Source organism: Nymphalis io, chromosome 7 (assembly GCF_905147045.1).
Source record: "Nymphalis io chromosome 7, ilAglIoxx1.1, whole genome shotgun sequence".
NCBI lineage: Eukaryota > Metazoa > Arthropoda > Insecta > Lepidoptera > Nymphalidae > Nymphalis > Nymphalis io.
This window is the reverse complement of record NC_065894.1, coordinates 11414619-11434159: the sequence shown is the minus strand read 5'-3', so window position 1 is coordinate 11434159 and position 19541 is coordinate 11414619. Positions and strand designations below refer to the sequence as shown.

Sequence of the window (19541 nt, the reverse complement as noted above, 5' to 3'; positions counted from 1 at the left end):
AGAATTTTACCGTAGAACTGAAACCATACTGGTACAAAATACTGGCATGTTTTATTTAAAATAGGTAGAAAAACTAGTGAATTGAAAAATTGATGGCATTCCAAGAAAATAATAATCAAACCTTATATCGTCGATTGGCCAGCTCGAGAACTATAACGGCCCTAGAGCCTGTAGTACCACTGGCTCACTCGACGTTTACACCACACACAACAATACTAAATATTGCTGTTTAGCGGTAGAATATGTTAAAGGTTGGTGTACATACCTAGAACTAGCATAAAGTCCTACCACTAATATATTCTATTTGTATTCAGATGATACTTTTAACCCGAACCTTAAATTCCGCTGACGGTCAGAGATTATTTAAAAAAAATATATTATCTTCGTATCGCATTAATTAAAACACAAAACCCTTAAACCTGTTTTACTCTCAAAGGTCTATGAGAGAAAAGAGTTCATTTGATAAGGTCAATATATCACACTATCGTCCAGCGACCATTGTGTTCTCGTTTATTTGACCCACTTCCGCGGTGATAAATTAATGCCACGGACACACACTTCGAGATTAAAGTGCCGGGATCCAATCGAGATCCAATCTTGTCTTTTTTTTACCGATTATGTCTTTAAAATTAATTCTTGTAATAGCGAGAGATAGCGTGATATTTCTTTTGTGTTTCGAAAATTTTCTATGAAAATTAACTATTCGGTTAGATACTGTGCTAAAATTAGATAACTTTTAGAGTTATATATATCTATATATATATATATATATATATATATATATATATATATATATATATATATATGTATGCAAAACTGGGAAAAAAATATATAATTAAGAATGGTTTCAAGACACCATTAGCGCTTTATAACAGTTACTGAATGTAAATGTAAGTATAAAAATTACGAGGAAAACGTCTAAAAGAAACAATTTACACGATAAAAATGAATTGAATGAATAATAAAATATTTAAAAAAAAAACAGAATCGAATATTGTTTATCGTTTTTATTGTTTAATCGAATATTATTTTATTAATATTATTATTATTTACAATAGTTATTTAGAATAAACGACAGATTTTTTACAAAAATAATTATTTAAATTACTTTTTTTTTAATAATATTAAAAAGCTTAATTTGATTCTGTAATATATTCTGATATTCAGAGATAATTTACACAAGCGACAATAGCACGCGATCAAAAATTGTCCTTGGCGAAAACATTGTGCGATCAGACAGACGAGGTCGGCGACTAACTTCATGCTTTTAAATGATTTATACATCATTACCGGCAATTTTCAATATTCGCTCTGTATTTCATGCATCACTAAGACGTTACGAGAGCCGAGATTGACGCAGTGGTTAAATGAATCTTAACAGATGATTGTGGGTTCAAACCCAGGCAATCACCACTATATTTTCATGTATATCGTTATAATTCATCTCGTGCTTGTCGTGAAAATCGGTCATATTTGTATACAAAAAGAAATAGAGCAGCGTGTTGGAAAGAGCTCATTATCATATCATATTATTTGACGAGCTGGTTGGCGTAGTTGGTAGATACTTGCCTTTCACGCCGAAGGTTGTGGGTTCGATTCCCACCCAGGACAGACATTTGTGTGCATGAACATGTCTGTTTGTCCTGAGTCTGGGTGTAATTATCTATATAAGTATGTATTCACAAAAGAAAAGTAGTATATGTAGTATATCAGTTGTCTGGTTTCCATAGCACAAGCTTTGTATAAGCTTAATTTGGGATCAGATGGCCGTGTGCGAAAAATGTCCCAGGGTGTTATTATTAATTGCCTTATAATATCTTCAAAAAAGAGAAGAGGCCTTAGTTCAGCAGAACATTTACAGGCTGTTAATTGCGCTAGTGTATCTAAAAGGTACTTAATTACATAGCTGCATAGCGTTAATTACTTCTCTTCAGAAAAATCACTTTGATCTCAGTTTATTAGTTGTGTGGGATAAAAGTTTGTAAACGTAAACTTGTAAGACTAAGTTGTACTACTCCGAAAGTCGATACTTATTCCTGTTAGGTATTCGTTTCAATACTGAAATTCCGCAGAAATTTTCAGCTTCGTCTGTTAATAAAATGAAATCTTATGCAAAAGAAAAAATATATATGAAGATTATTATACAATGTAAGAAGTAAGAATATATTACAGATGATAAAAATATATAAATAATAAATATTCATCGATCTCTATACATATATAAAACTCTACTGACATATGAACGCATAACCGAAACTAGCACCATGAAAATAAACATACCTGTTTCTATGTAAAGCGCTAGTTATATAATATGATCATACAAATACATGTCCATATATAGAATCAAATGTGTATTTCATTCGAAAAAAGAGAATGTACTGAGTTTCTTGTAACATTACATTATATTGATATTGTAACAGGATTCAAAATTGCTTAGTAAATAAAGAAAATAGCGATTTAGTCGTAATTCAATTCCGTCTCTTACATTACACTACGTTTTATTTATAAGATATTTTTAATATACTTATATATAAACAGATGTGTTGTCCGTGCCGTTATAAGTCTCATATTTAATTTAGATCAATATTATTTTAATTTACTTGCATGTTTATTACCAGGCAGCATCATAAACTAAGCTTAAGGATTAAGAATTGATGATAGCATGATATATATATAGGACGAGCATATGGGCCACCTGAGGAAGTGGTCATCAACGCCCATAGACATTGGCATTGTAAGAAATTTAACCATCGCTTACATCGCCAATGCGCCCCCAACCTTGGGAATCAAGATATGTCCCTTGTGCCTGTAATTACACTGGCTCACTCACCCATCAAACCGGAACACAACAATACCAAATATAAGTCCATATACAATATTGAGTATAGATTGTTTAACAATGAAATAATTTCTTTATAATATAATTACGGTGTCTTGAACACGTACGGAATATAAAGCGTCGTCGGACGGTTTGTACTTAATGGATAAATTAGATGATATTTTTACAAAATTAGGTTTTCATTACGATTAAATTATATCTATCTCAGTATAACTACGTCTTGTGTTATATATGTATTAAGAAGTGGAGTGAAAGCATTGAAATTTATATGTTTATGTTCAATGGAATCTTATATTGCTTTTATGTCTTTAATTTTATTTGAAGCAACATTTATCTTGTATATATATCTTATATTTACAATATGGCAGCGTTATACTATCACTTTTGGGTCAAACTTAGAGCTATATACAGATGGTTTTGTGCGAGTCAACTATTATAACTAGAACTCAGGGTTGTCGATAACGTGCGGACATAGCGATTTATATATATTACATTATTATATTATTCAAATCAGCCTGAAATGGCCCAGTGGTAAGAACGCGTGAATCTTAACCGATGATCGTGGGTTCAAACCCGGGCAAGCACCACTGAATTTTCATGTGCTTAATTTGTGATTATAATTCATCTCGTGCTTTACGGTGAAGGAAAACATCGTGAGGAAACCGCAACGTGCATATGTCTAATTTCACTGAAATTCTGCCACATGTGTATTCCACCGACCCGCATTGGAGCAGCTTGGTGGAATAAGCTCCAAACCTTCTCTTTAAAAATAGGAGAGGAGGCCTTTAGTCCAGCAGTGGGACATTCACAGGCTGTTACGGTACGGTATTATTCAAATCACAATACAACATACGATTAATTTCTTCCAATTGTTTTTAAAAGAAGTGGATAAAAAATGGCGTCTTGTAATGCTAAGGCCTATTCAGAAGGACTCAAGATAATCATACTTTAGATTTACATATTTCATGTTATTTGCTAAAAGCTCTATTATATTATGTACCATAAACAGTTCTTGATGATTATATGTCTTATTATAATACAACACTAATCCACTTAACCACTTATATCCACTTTAATTTTATTTCCAAATTTCCGATAACAACTTCGCCGACATTCAAAAAGCCTTTATTTTTGAGTCCATAATTAATACTTTAGATATTTTTAATGGAATAGGTAGGCGGACGAGCGTATGGGCAACCTGATGGTAAGTGGTCATCAACGCCCTTAGACATTGGCATTGTAAGAAATGTTAACCATCGCTTATATCGCCAATGCGCCACCAACCTTGGAAAGTAAGATATTATGTCCCTTGTGCCCGTAAATACACTGGCTTACTCACCCTTCAAACCGGAACACAACAATATCAAGTACTTCTGTTTTGTGATAGAATATCTGATCAGAGGGTGGTAACTATCCAGACGAGCTTGCACAAAGCCCCCCCACCAGTATTATAAATCTCGACCAATAAAATGTCAATTTAACGTCCATGTTGTTTGTTTATCTTTACTTCTCCTGGCATTGCAATATGCTATGAAACGAATGATTGCCAATATCCTTTAGATGAAGCGGATGAAATTGAATGAAGTTATGCATAGTGTCTAAACTTCGATATAAATGTGTCTAATGAATGAATGTTTGTGTCGTTAGCGTTCCAATACCATTCATTCGACTGAGTTGAATTTTTAAATAGCAATAGTCGGACTGTAGCAACGAGTGCAGTGTAAGTGCATCGGACGTCAAAGTTTGATTGCCACATTGTTTATTGAAGCCTACAAGGCCTGATAAATATAGGAAATTGTATATGAAAGTCTTTGCTATGGTATATATATATACAAATTTGGCATGCGTACCGTTTACTAAAAAATAATAATGTAGCAACGCAACGCATTCCCGGTCAAACCAGTTTTAAACCAATGTAAAAATTATGTATATGTTCTTATACATATATTATAACGACGTAAATAAACTTAAACCGCTTAGAATTAAGCAATAAAACACTGATTTTTTAAAGACGTTTGTCCAAAAATTTCACATTTACTTTGAATGCAGTTAAAAGATTGTCGTCGATATTTTTACACAAATATTTCTATCTCATTCCCTCTTGCGTAACTAAATAAAGATATCAAATCAAATTGAATTCTAATTGAGATTTTATTCTACACAATCGGCATCATCGTATTTGTTATTTACATATGTTAATTTCATGGGTAACGATGGTTCAATGATCCAATGGTTCAATGAATACAATTAATCACCTGTATTGTAGGAATTGTACAGTTGTTAACTCAAGTATAACACATACGCGATACTATCGTATATACCTGTACTATTACGTAAGGCAGAGTACAATTGCTTGTCTCTGATAATTATAATCATACTTATTATTATTGTCAATCAAATGTAATTTATTCAATTAAACTTCACATTAAAGCATTTTTGAATCGTTTTTATGTTTACTTTACTTACTTTACTATTCTATTCTAAAGTAAATGCAGTATATATGCAGTATATATATTTTATGAAATATAGCTTATTATGTAAAAGTGGTACTGTAAATCGTCAGCGTAGATACTTATTGAACCCAATTATTAAGAGGTACACAAACTTCGGACCAGAATCTTTTCAGATTTTACAATATAAGAACAAAAGAAATTTATTTTATGCGTTATAAATTAAATTCGACTGATAAAGTTTTACTACCGCTCTTAACGATGCTGTCGTTTCTTTAAGTACCAGCTTTGGGGCATCAGTGACAAAATTGCGTAGAAGAGCGCCCGGGTCAGAAATAAAACTATGAAATTACTAAGATACTATAAAATGCAAATCATTCAAAGATATATTCTTGTGGCATGTCTACGTTTTCTAGACAATTAGAAAAGCTAGTCCCCGTGACGCCTACTATATTGGAAAAGGAAGTTAACCAAAAAATATATACCCAAAACCGGCCCTGTCCTCATTCCTCTTGAAAATAAAGCATTCATTTTCACATTAATGACGAGCCTTACGCCAATCTCTTTCGTCTTTTAATCATCTTAAAAAATTCGTAATATATATGACCTGAAAATATATAAAGCAGTTTTAATGGTTTTAGAAAGAAAGAAATAAATGTATATGTTCACAAATGATATTGATGTCCGCCTAATCGATTTAGGTAACGGCAGCCAATCGCAAGGGAGATTAGCCAACTGAGCAAGATATATTGTAGTGCACAAATGTGTGCGCAAACAAGTACTTTCTCAATTCTCTCACTCTCAAAATCCGATGAAACGGCAAATCCGGCACAACCGGAAAGAAGGCGCAAACCAACGGTTTTACATAACTTCCGAGGCACGGAACATACACTTCCATTTTCCAGACTCCGGGCTGCTACTGAAAAATTTTTGACAGTAAAACCCAAAACTTTTTATCGGCCCATCCTGAAGTTTGAACCCAGGCCCGCAGCCTTATATTCACTAGTCCAACAAAACGGTCAGGGTGACAAACACTAAAATATAAAAATTGTTTAACTGCCTTAACATATAATAAAATTAGTTAAAGTAACTAATTATAGTTATTATTTTCACGTAGGTGACTAATGTCTCAATGAGAAAGTTCTTCAAACCGAATTAACGATGACATAATAGGCAACCAAAGAGCGTTTAGTATTAAGTCGGATTAGTGAATCTGACTTTCATCAGGGTTTCAGAAACGGTGATTGTACAAAGGTGTTCTAATTTCTTCCAGATCTCTAGTCTTTAATGACAGGGCTTTTTTAACAAATAAGAATCATGTATCATAGACTTCAAAATTAACTACCATTAAAAAAACATTCAGTAATTAGGTGCAAATGTCCTTCTATGCGCAAAAGGCGTCCTCTCCACTAAACGAGAATGCTTGGACCTGATTCCATTACGCTGCTCCAGTGTTGGGTGATCCATTCACATGTGGCATATGCAGTCCGACAAATGCAGGTTGCTCACGATAAAATCCTTCACATTCGATCACGATTTTTTTTATTTATTTCAAATGGGCAGTCAGATTGACAAGGCCTGCTTCCTTTTTTCAATAAAAAGTGATTACATTAGTTCCTCTCAAGTACTTATTAAGTAATCCATACTATCAAAAAATCAAATTTAAAACGTTAGTAGTCTAGTAGTAACGGGTAACACTGTAAAAATAACACATTGCTAGCAACACATTATTCGTAGAGATATTTATTTACAAACAAACATTCCTCATCGCTCTACCTTGTATTAAAGAATACGTTATAAATAAGTTCGATTCATAAATATATAAAAAAGAATAAATGACTGACTGACATACCGACATACCGCGCAGCCCAAACTACTGGGGTTATCGCCATGAAACTTTTCATACGGGTTCCTTTTACATAGTGGGTTAGCACTAAGGACGGATTTTTGAAAATTGAACCCTCTAAGGTATAAAGGGGATAGATGTTAAAATGAAAATTCATAATTTTCAATGGAGTTTTGGAAATTGGTATTTATTTCTGATTTATGACGCGAGCGAAGCGGTGGGTAAAGAGCTACTATATGTATGTATATATGTTATCGTCTTATCTCATTACACATACATACATTTGCGGTGAATTCGTACACGATGTTTACATTTGAATCATGATCTAATTATAGCTAATAGCTCCGTGGATAGAAGATTCAAAACGATCGCGGGTTCCATTTTGGATAAGAACCACCAATTTGTCAGGAAAGTTTATAGTAGTTATCTACTTAACCGATCACACCTGCCGTTTTTATATTTTATCCGCGACCGTGATCGAAACCTCTTGAAATTTTCTATCGAATTTGCATATTCATAACTTCTCTTGAACTTAACTAGTGATAAAGCCAAAAATGTAAACACTTAGTAAAACAAAATATGTATGTAATAGAAACTTCATCTTTAAATGTTAACTGGTAAAGGTTATACAATATATTTATCAGCTATGTGGTAACTCAGGATATGAGATTAAAAACAGTTTAGTGGGTTTCGTGTTATCGTGTAGAGATATTTGCCGCTGTAGTGGCGTAACTGGTAAGCAATACAAGTATTTATAGATACAATTTACAGTTAAATATATCAGTTACATAAATTATTCAAATTATAAAGTAAAGTGATCACATATTTAGTCAACTGTGATTGAGTTAGAGTTAATATAACTAGATGATAACAGATTGAGCAGAATTTTGAGAGTGAAAGATTATTGTCGAATATAGATGATATTTTTATGTGTTTTTTTATAGTATAGGAAGGCGTACGACCATATGGGCCACCTGATGGCAAGTGGTCATAGACATTGACTTTGTATGAAATTTTAACCATCGCTTACATCACCAATGCGCCACCAACCTCGGGAACTAAGATTGTCCCTTGTGCCTGTAATTACACTGGCCCACTCACCCTTCAAACCGGAACACAACAATACCAAATACTGCTGTTTTGCGGTAGAATATCTGATGAGTGGGCGGTACCTACCCAGACGAAATTGCACAAAGCTCTACCACCAGTAATGTTGTTTTTAATAAGTCTATTTAAATTCTACTTTTAGTTGTTTTATTTTTTAATAACCATACCATACAGTCTTTACTTACTAAGAGAAATTGTTTAGAAGGACATCATCTTCATAATATATGTATACCAGTATATTAGGTAATACGTTAGGAGAAATAAATAGTATATCTCCAAAATATAGACGATGGAAATTAGTTCCATTTTTAAATATTCTATTAATTTTCAACTAATTTTATCTAGATACATACTCTCTTACCAATTAACGCTATGTGTGTATGGGTTTATAAACAACGTTCTGACCGGTTCATTCAAATAGTAAATTAATAATGACAGAAAGAGAGAAATATATTTGTAAACTAATACGATGACAATTAAGGTTGGTCAAGTTTAAGTGTGATAATTTTATAACATTAATATGTCATTTATTGTGATAAGGATTATGTGTGTGACAAAATATTCGACCGCTATCTATAATATAGCCTATTCCAATGAAAATGGGAGGTAAAACAAATAATGTACTTCGACTTTGAATGAATAGGATATCATTGGTCGAGGTACCAAATCTATGGTTATTGATAATGGGCCGAGATGGCCCAGTGGTAAGAACGCGTGAATCTTAACCGATAATCGTGGGCTCAAACCCGGGCAAGCACCACTGAATTTTCATGTGCTTAATTTGTGATTATAATTCATCTCGTGCTTGAGGATGAAGGAAAACATCGTGAGGGAAACCTGCATGTATCTAATTTCACTGAAATTCTGCCACATGTGTATTCCACCAACCCGCATTAGAACAGCGTGGTCGGATAAGCTCCAAACCATCTCCTCAAAAAAGGAGAGGAGGCCTTAGCCCACTAGTGGTACATTCACAGGCTGTTACGAATTAATAATTCGGAAAAACTTTAACAGTAAAATTAAAGTGGATTTATGTGAAGTGGAATCGTATTGTATTATAAATAAAGATATATTCATCAAGAACTGCTTGTTATGTAGTGCATAGCAGAGCTAGTAGCAAAATGCATGGAATATATAACATTAGATTATAAGGTTTATTTAGCTTTACTTCTGCTATCGGAATAGGCTATATAGATAAGGTATTTGTGCTGTTACCAACTTTATAACAGTTTAATACAAATACAAAACTTTGCTATAACTATGGCGGAGCTTTTTGCATGGTCGGCCTGTTTATATTGCTGTGTTCCGGTCGTAAGGGTGAGCCGGCTACAAACAGTGGATATAATTGGCGCAGTAATAGGCATTATTGTTTATTAAAGCGTCAATGTTTATGGTAAGGTCGCAAAGACCGTAAGAAATGAAAACGTACTAGACGGGTAATCTATATTTTTTGTATATATAAGCACAGTAATGTTTAAAGTAACTAAAAATAAACGTAAATTCCAAATTGCTTTAACATTTTAATGCATAATACTTTACACTTTTATTAAAAATCGCACAGTAATTTAAAAAAAAAACTTTGCCAAAAGTTATAAATTTTGATCTGCCTTTGATTATTTAACTTAAAAACAGAACATACAATAGATATTTACATAATGTCACACTTCACTTTATAAAAAAAAATGTTGCCAGGTAGCATATACCCATTACATAAGTGTATATTAAAGCGGCAACATTTAGTTTTATTTTCCTTCCTTCTATTACTTCCTCCTACACTAAAGCCAGCCCTATACAGGAGTGCCAACAATTTATCACAAGTTATATACACCATAATTAAATTCTTATGATGTAGTATAGTTGGTATCATATATATATTTAATTAAAAATCAACACATTATCTTTGTCCGCTTCTTCTAATAATACAAATTTCATAATAATATTTTTTTATTACACGATATAATTAGAGTTTTTATACTTTTGTGATATTAAAATAGTTCTTATGCTTAAATTTTATTTATAGCTTAATTAATTGATGTTATCTCTTATACTTAGTGAATTCGTGTCTATATATTTTTTTACACTGCAAAATATATTTTTTTATAGAATAAGAAGGAGGACGAGCATGTGGGCCACCTGATGATAAGTGATCACCAACGCCCTTAGACATTGGCATTGTAAGAAATGTTAACCATCGCTTACATCACCAGTGCGCCACCAACCTTGGGAACTAAGATGTTATGTCCCTTGTGCCTGTAATTACAAATTATTAAGTTGACGAAAATACGTATAGTATACTAAATTTAAGTAGTAACAGACACTCAAACGCATACACACATATATGAGCTTTTTTTGAATCATTTCTGTTTACGAACAAAATAAGTTGTACCAATTCAGTACCTGATGTACAGGATCGACCTTTTTTAGGCACCGGTCTCCACGACATTACACTCCACATCGCTGATTTGACTTGCTCTAGTAATTTAAGGATAAATAATATAAAATAAATTCGAGCACAATACATAGTTGTCTATGTTGTATATTTGTGTAAAATAGAAAAACCTTACATGAGATCACAGTTTCGAATCCGGCAAAATACAATTAAGTTTTAATTCTTCTATGCTCAGCGATGAATACGTCGCGAAATAACCTGTATTTATTGCATTAAATTTTTGCATGTGTATACACAAACCCACATTGGAGCGTGGCGGAATGAAGCTCTATACTCTTTCCTGAAGAGAACGGGATGCCTTTGCCCGGCGTTAAAACATTAACGGGCAGCTGTTTTACATACATATAACTTGTCATAAGCGGAATGTGCAATGTGCTCGCAAACGGTATGTAAATAAATTTCTAAACATTTTATTTAAAAAAAAAAGAAAATTTTATGCCCTAAGGCAACAAGACTGAAAAAGTAAACAGATTGTGTAAACGATAACAGACGCAAGAATCAAATACATACACAGCACATACATAATATCACAGTGAATAAGAAATTACGAATCTCAACACCGTACATGGCTTAAATGCCAATCAACGCGCGATCTCCATATGTATGGCGCGTGCTTTATAGTGTAATCAGTGACCTTAGAGTTATCAACCACGCCGTACGTGTTTACGAACTAAACTAGCTAATATTGTATACTGTACACGCTAAATCAATTCTGATGTATTAATTCGGTGATATTAACAATGTGAACAAAATGAATTCAGTGACGTGAAGCTTAGCTAGTTTGGTAAGTAAAATAGTCAATAGTTTTTGTGGAATGTATTGTGATCTATTGATATATAATCTATTAATATCTTTACTTATGGAAACGTTCTTCCTGACTACAGAGGTTAGGAAGCTGAAATTTGGAACGTTTCGTTTATTTCATAATGAATGCATCTTAAGGGCGAATCAATTTTAAGGACGATAAATTGGAGTTCTATGAAATGTACTCGCGCATACATAATGATATTCAATAAATTTACATAGGAATTACATACAAGATAATTGTTATTAACATATTAATGTAATTATTAAAAAAATATACAATTATTTTCAAATTATAATAAATTAACAATATGTACGACAATCGAATTATTATTTATTGTAAATGGTAGTTTTTTAATCTTATTCTTAAAATATAAAAAATGTTTCGTATGTTTGTCCTTTATGCGTTTCTAAATTATTCAATCGATTATGGTGTTAATTCGACGGGTGTGTCTGCATACGTCGAAGAAGGTTTCAACACACAAAAGAAAAAATTACTTATACGTAGAATATAAGACATATATACGTTCGAAAAATTTAGTATTTTATAATCACACAATTTTACTGTCTAGATTTTAAGAAACAATGAGTTTTAACTTAGTTACAGACTCGATGGCAGACTTTTTATGGCCCGGTTACTATGTCGATTCGTTTTCCTTACGGATTAGAAGCTACCATCGGCTCGCTACTTAAAGATTATAACGCTACGAATAATTAAAATAAAAAATCTGAATGTAATCAGGACAAGGAAAATTAGAAAACTATACAATTTTTATCAAAATTACACTCCAAAGCGTGCATGGCATGCTAATAAAAATAATATAAATGCAGTCCGATGCTTATAATTATTAATTTAATTAAATTATAATAATTCTTCCATTTAAATTAATTTAATCAACTTAGAAAAAATTTAAAATTCATTTAAATAAATAAGGAAATAAGAATTAATACAATAGAAAAAAAAAATTGACAATTAAACCGGTGCTTCAATAGAAAATATTTAGCCGTATACAAAACGGATCGTTTTTTGACTACAGCAACCGGGCTTTAATCGAGTGACTATGACATACATACATACCGCTTACATCTAATGTATAATCGCTCCTGAAATTATAAATAGTGGTTATATTGCGTCAGCCTTGGACGGTGTTTACAAAAGCCGGTAAACACTAAAGGAACCTACAGTATTGCGAGCATCCGAAAAATTGTTGATGATTCTTTGAGGTTTTATATAAAGCGTACAAATAATAATAGTAGTATTTTATAATCTTCAAACCAAAGATGGCGCTGTTATGGTAGACTATCGTTTTGTCGTAACGTTTAACACAGTAAACAAAGTATATATATATATGTTATTTTTGTATTTATTCAAGAATTAAATTTTATTTAAAATTATTTAAATTAATCCTAACTTACTGTTGTATTCGTTTTTATTATGTTGGAAATACAAAACAATATATGTATATTTTTACTATTTGTAATACAAGTTGGCGGGCAGGCAAATGGACCGCCTAATAATAAGTAGTCACCACTGCCCATAGACATTAGCGCCGTAATAAATATTAACCTTTCCTTAAATCGCCAACGCGCCACCAACCTTGGGAACTAAGATGTTATGTCCCTTGTGCCTAAAGTTTCATTGGCTCACTCACCCTTCCAAACATAACATAACACTGAGTATTTTACATTATTTAGCGATAGAATATTTGATGAGTGGTTAGTGCCTACCCAGACGGGCTTGCACACCCTACCACCAAGTAAAATAGTGAATTAATATCTAGTAACTGAGGACTGAATTACTATGGAAATCATCAATGTTGTTTTTTAAATAAATAAATAAATATCCTGGGACATTATTCACACACGGCCATCTGATCAAAAACTAAGCAGAGCTTGTGCTATGGAAACCAGACAACTGATATACTACATATACTACTTTTATTTGGTAAATACATACTTTTATAGATAATTACACCCAGACTCAGGATAAACAGACATTGCACACAATTGTCTGTTCTGGGTGGGAATCGAACCCACAACCTTCGACGTGAAAGGCAAGTATCTACCAACCACGCCAACCGGCCCGTCGATTTTATGATTGATACGTTTAAAATAACGTTAAAATAGTATTAAAGTGCACGAGTGCTTCATACAGCCAATTATGCTATTCGTCGGCACTCATATTCCGATAGGACAAAAATACCAAACGACTTGAGATATTGAGACACAATACCATAATATTATTGATACATGCTTTCAGAAGAGTAATTAAAGCACTATTCCTTCGTCCTTACTTTGCTTTCTAAACAGAAAAAAAAACCCTGTAACTTTAATTGTAAGGGAATTATAGCCTTATGACCGATAACGCAGTCATATTTTTATCGAAAGGATATCTTCAATCGCCTGAACGGGCCCTTAAAGTAAAAATAACACTCACACTCGGTAACTACTTAAACAGTGCATTGAAATCGAAATGTTATTTTTATCTAACTCATAAACGTCAGACTTCTGCTGTTCCTCGCTCTGTGAAACTATTCAATCGATAAATAAAATACGGTGTAAAATGTATCTGTTCATTGTTAGCTTTTGTATATAAGCTACTTGCTGTGTCTTAGGCTGTATTTACTTTATGAAAACATATAAGATGATCTTACTGTACATCAATACTAATATTATAAATGCGAAAGTAACTTTGTCTGTCGGTGGCTGTCCTTGAATCTCAAAGAACACTGTACTTTTATCTAATACCTTCTCCCCTTTTTACGCGAGGGTAGCCGCGGGCGAAATCTAGTGTTATATCATTATTGTAATTGGTTTTGTGCGTAAAATGTAATTGGAAATATTTATTATATACTAGTACTGGTTACCTGTCCAACTTCAAAATTCCGCAATTAAATCACACGTGCGAAACAAGCGACGATTGATTGCGATAGTATCTTCCTATTTTGAAATCGTTTAACGTCCGATTAGTATATACCAGAAACGATTCGTTTAGCTAACAAATAGTAATTATAGAATAGGAAGGCGGACAAGCATATGGGCCACCTGATGGTAAGTGGTCACCAACGCCCATATACATTGGCATTGTAAGAAATGTCAACCATCGCTTTCATAGCCAATGCGCCACCAACCTTGGGAACTAAGATTTTATGTCCCTTGTGCCTGTAATTACACTGCCTCACTCATCTTTCAAACCGGAGCACAACAATAACAAGTACTGCTGTTTTGCGGTAGAATATCTGATGAGTGGGTGGTACCTACCCAGACAAACCTTGCACAAAGCTTTACCACTAGTAATAATAATTAAAAAGGGTCCCTGTAAATAACGATCCCTGGGTATTGAAGTCACATGTACATAAGTAATGTAACGACTTAAGTATCAGTAGTATCGTATAAGGCAAATCACGTTTAGTATTTCTACGTTTTTAATGGAATAGAGTGTGTACTTATGTATATATGATTTAGTTTTCATTAAAGATTGAAGGTCTATCAAAGGGGTTTTCGGTCCTATTAATTAGGTACCTAATGAACTGGTCGATCACGCGTATTACATATTTACATTAAAATAAATAAAACAACAGTGATTCTATAATAGAATTCCACAGATAATTTCATATTTACCAAAAAATAAAGTTTAAAATTCAATTAAAAAAAAAGCTTATAATATTTATTTATATTATATACTGTACAGTATAATATAAATGGTAGAAGAGTTTGGAGGTAGTATTCACTGATGATCATACATGATATATAAATATAATTATATATGATTATTATATGTAATTTTCTGATAAGAACTGAACTGAAGAAAGAGCAATTGCTTTTTTTAGTTCTTCTCGCTAGAATCGACATTTTTCCAACCGGTAGTAGCTTTATGTTAAAATAAAAATTGTAAATAAAAAAGTGCTAGTGAGTATTTGAATGAAGTATATTTTGACTCGCTGCTATTTCACTGTTTTTATATTTCAATATGTTATAAATATTGCCTCAGAACGGTACATAAAGTGGGAGTTGTGTGGGCAGACCAGATCGGATGTAGGTAATTTTTTCACAAATTGAAATAAATAAGATTGAATCAAATGATTCCTTTTCATAAAAATATTATTTCCATTTGAACATAAAGCAATGCGTACATTCAATAAAGTTCATTTCAAGTTACGTCTTTCGATCAGGTTTCCGATACCCAACTCGGCAGTTATAGAAAATTTGAAAGAAAATGAGAAATATTATTATAGTTTGCGTAGCTTCTAGTTATAATAAATCCTTTGTTTTTATTAATTTTACGTCATATCATAATATATTATTTCGTCAATTTAAATGTTACACATATGAGGACTGTCTCGTGATGACCAAATTTTTTTAATAAATCTTACTCAAAAAACATATATTTCTTATTCATATTTATTTAAATTACTTTAAAAAATCAGTTATGTATTACATTTATAAGTAAAATCAAAATTATGGTTTCTTACTCATTTAAAGACAGTAACGAGATTTCAGGGAATTCTTTATCTCGTCAAATTAATAAGATTATTAGTTCTGATTGAATTAAATCAGATGTTTTTATAAAAGCATACATTTATGTAACATTAATTAAGGTTGAAAATGGTAACGTTAAGGGATTTTTTTAAGTCTCCGCAGACGTGTTCGTGCCTTTGTTGTATCTTCCATCGGCTTAAAGTTTAGTATTTCGTGCATGCATGTTTTCATTACCAGGCAGCATCTTATTGGTATTCTGGATTTCTTGACTGGTCTAGATAGTATTCAGCCAGCATTCTTATAGTTATAGTCTAGAATCTCCTTTGTAGTGGCCATTTCTTGCCCTACTCACCAGTTTCCCAGCCGCGTCGTCACTCATCAGATTTTCGATCGCAAAACAGCAGTACTTGTTATTTTTGTGTTCCGGTTTGAAGGGTGAGTGAGCCAGTGTAATTACAGGTACAAGGGACATAACATTTTAGTTTCCAAGGTTGGTGGCGCATTGGTGATGTAAGCGATGGTTAACATTTGTTAACAATGCCAATGTATATGGGCGTTGGTGACCACTTACCATCAGGTGGCCCATATGCTCGTCCGCCTTCGTATTTTATAAAAAAAAGTCGTATTATTTCTTCGAGTGACGCGTTATTGCAACCGCTGCATGGGATACGTTATCGTGCAATTGTAGTTTTTTCGTCGCAAACTTTATGAGTATGACCTTCTCTAAACATATCGGCATAAGTCAATCAAACAGCACCGTAACATGAAACATCCTTAAAGTCACGGCTATATTTATTTGACTTATATTGTGAAGTTACTATCTTATCGTACTAATATTATGAAGAAGTATGTCTTGATTTTTATTTCATTTTTCAGTTTCAGGCAATAAATACTGATCCAATCCGACTGTAGAGTAATGAAGAAATGTTTGTTTATATATTTATTCTATTGAAGAGGAAACGTAATTTCAGGGTAGGGATGAGGCCTTAGATATAATACCACAACGAATTATCATTAAGATACGTGATTTATGGGATGAAAGCGAGGATGAGGATGACCGCAAAATGTCTCGAGTTGCAGCAATTCATGAATAAATTTATATATAATAAGTTTCTTTAAAAAAATTAAATATAAATAATATATATTTATTTATTTATCTACTGACGATGCAATACAAACTGATCTTTGAAAATCACAAAATCAACTCAACATCGGTAAACATAAGAAATTTGGCGTAAGTTAAACTATTTTTTTTTTATATAGAATAGGAAGGCGGACGAGCATATGGGCCACCTGATGGTAAGTGGTCACCAACGCCCTTAGACATTCGCATTGTAAGAAACGTCAACCATCGTTTACATATCCCATGCGCCACCAACCTTGGGAACTAAGATTTTATGTTCCTTGTGCCTGTAATTACACTGGCTCACTCACCCTTCAAACCGGAACTAAACAATACCAAGTACTGCTGTTTTGCGGTAAAATATCTGATGAGTGGGTGGTACCTACACAGACGAGCTTGCACAAAGCCCTACCACCAGTAAATAAAAATATTCTAACTATAATAATAATATTCAAGTTTATTTACATTTTAACATCATTGGGTCGTCCAATATTCGACTGTACGTGACTGACGTCGTCTGATATACTAGGAGTACTTTGCTATGTTATGGCTTAAGGTTTGTATGCCAGCATATGTATAAAAATAATAATTAATGAAAAGTAATGAAAGAGGTTCTTAATATTATTTGTTAAAAGATGACCATACTTTCTAAAGACAGATACATAATCGGTGTTAGCTTTACATTAAATTCACCAATAATAAATAATTATTTAATGTTAATTTTTTCAAGGATCAAATGGAATTATGGAATTGCCTGACAGGCTTCTCAGTAATCCCATCAAGTGTGCCCCACTCACCATGTAACGTTGAAAAAATTAAATGTATGTATGGAAACGTTTCATTATAACGTCCTTACTCAATTTCCTTAAGTGCCTTTTGTACGAGATTACTTCGTACAAGTAATCTTATATTTTGATATCTTTATAATGGCGTACATTTAATAGTCCATGTTTTTGATGTTCTTTGTTTGTAACTCTGACATGTATGCAAAATTTCATGATGAGTTTAGACGTGAAAGCTTAACAAACAAACTGACTTTCGCCTTTATAATTATTTAGGATTTCGTAACCGTAACCGTAACAGCCTGTGAATGTCCCACTGCTGGTCTAAAGGCCTCCTCTTCTCTTTTTGAGGAGAAGGTTTTGGAGCTTATTTCACCACGCTGCTCCAATGCGGGTTGGTGGAATACACATGTGGCAGAATTTCAGTGAAATTCAGTGGTGCTTGCCCGGATTTGAACCCACGATCATCGGTTAGGATTCCCGCGTTCTTACCACTGGGCCATCTCGGCTCAATTTAATTTAGGATTCGCTGAAAAAGATATTTTTGTATAGTGATATACGCCAATTAGTAAATATATATTTTTTTATAGAATAGGAAGGCGGACGAGCATATGGGCCACCTGATGGTAAGTGGTTACCACTGGCTCACTGTCCCTTCAAACCGGAACACAACAATATCAAGTACTGCTATTTTTCAACAAGTATATGTATTATATACTTTATTGGTGGTAGGGCTTTGTGCAAGCTCGTTTGGGTTAGTACCGCCCACTCATCAGATATTCTACCGCCAAGCAACAATATTTAGTATTGTTGTATTTCAGTTTAAAGGGTGACTGAGGTCTGAACCAGTACAAGAAACATCCCAAAGTTGATAGCGCATTTTCTGTTTAAAGAATTTAATATTTCTTACAGTGCCAATGTCTATGGGTGGTAGTGTCCCAAATGTTTGAGTTTATTAGCGCCAAGTTTTAAAATAATACTACGTTTAAAGTAGATTAAAAATGGCTTCCTACAGTTGTTTACATATAACCTGATAGTTATATATATAATGATAATTAAACGTATAGGTATTACTTATTAAATGTGCTATTGATTTTACACATAATATATATGTTCCGAGAAACTTTCTCACGAGACTGCCTGACAGGATATTCGCTTTTAATTGCACGAAGAGCTCGTTAATGGCGGAAAACGTCGACAAAGGCTACGTCCTTACTTTTGTCCTTTAGACATTAAATGACATAACCATAGAATAAAAAGTATCGAATTAAAATGCTACAAACACACACACCGACACCTCGTCTTATTTAATAAGCGTTTAATTTCCATCAAGTTTATCAACAGTTTTTTATTGTTAAAGTAAAAAGGTAATTTAATTGCACATTATATGGTCACCTTACAGATAGTACTAAATCAGATATTTTTTAAACTCTTAACTCAAATAAACTTCTAAACCAATATACATGAAACTTATGTCAGTAAAGTAGCTGCACTTTCAAGTTTCACCCTTTAAATGTATTGACGTGACAAGAGTGTTTGAGCTTCTTTGTGATAAATATGAGAGCCGGTTGGCGTGGTTGGTAGATACGTGCCTTTCACGCCGAAGGTTGTGGGTTCGATTCCCACCCAGGACAGACATTTGTGTGCATGAACATGTCTGTT

The 19541-nt window shown here is 33.0% G+C and overlaps 1 protein-coding gene across 3 annotated transcripts in view; it reads left to right on the top strand.

Moving 5' to 3' along the window:
- LOC126769442 (1-phosphatidylinositol 4,5-bisphosphate phosphodiesterase) overlaps positions 1-19541 on the top strand; it is an 88618-nt gene that overhangs the window by 12684 nt on the left and 56393 nt on the right. The window contains exon 1 of one of the 3 annotated variants that reach the window (XM_050488246.1): positions 11390-11475. The exons of the other annotated variants lie outside the window; for them this stretch is intronic. The gene's annotated coding sequence lies outside the window, so the exon portion shown is untranslated. Of the gene's footprint in view, positions 1-11389; positions 11476-19541 lie in introns of those variants that run through there. 3 annotated transcript variants of the gene reach the window in all.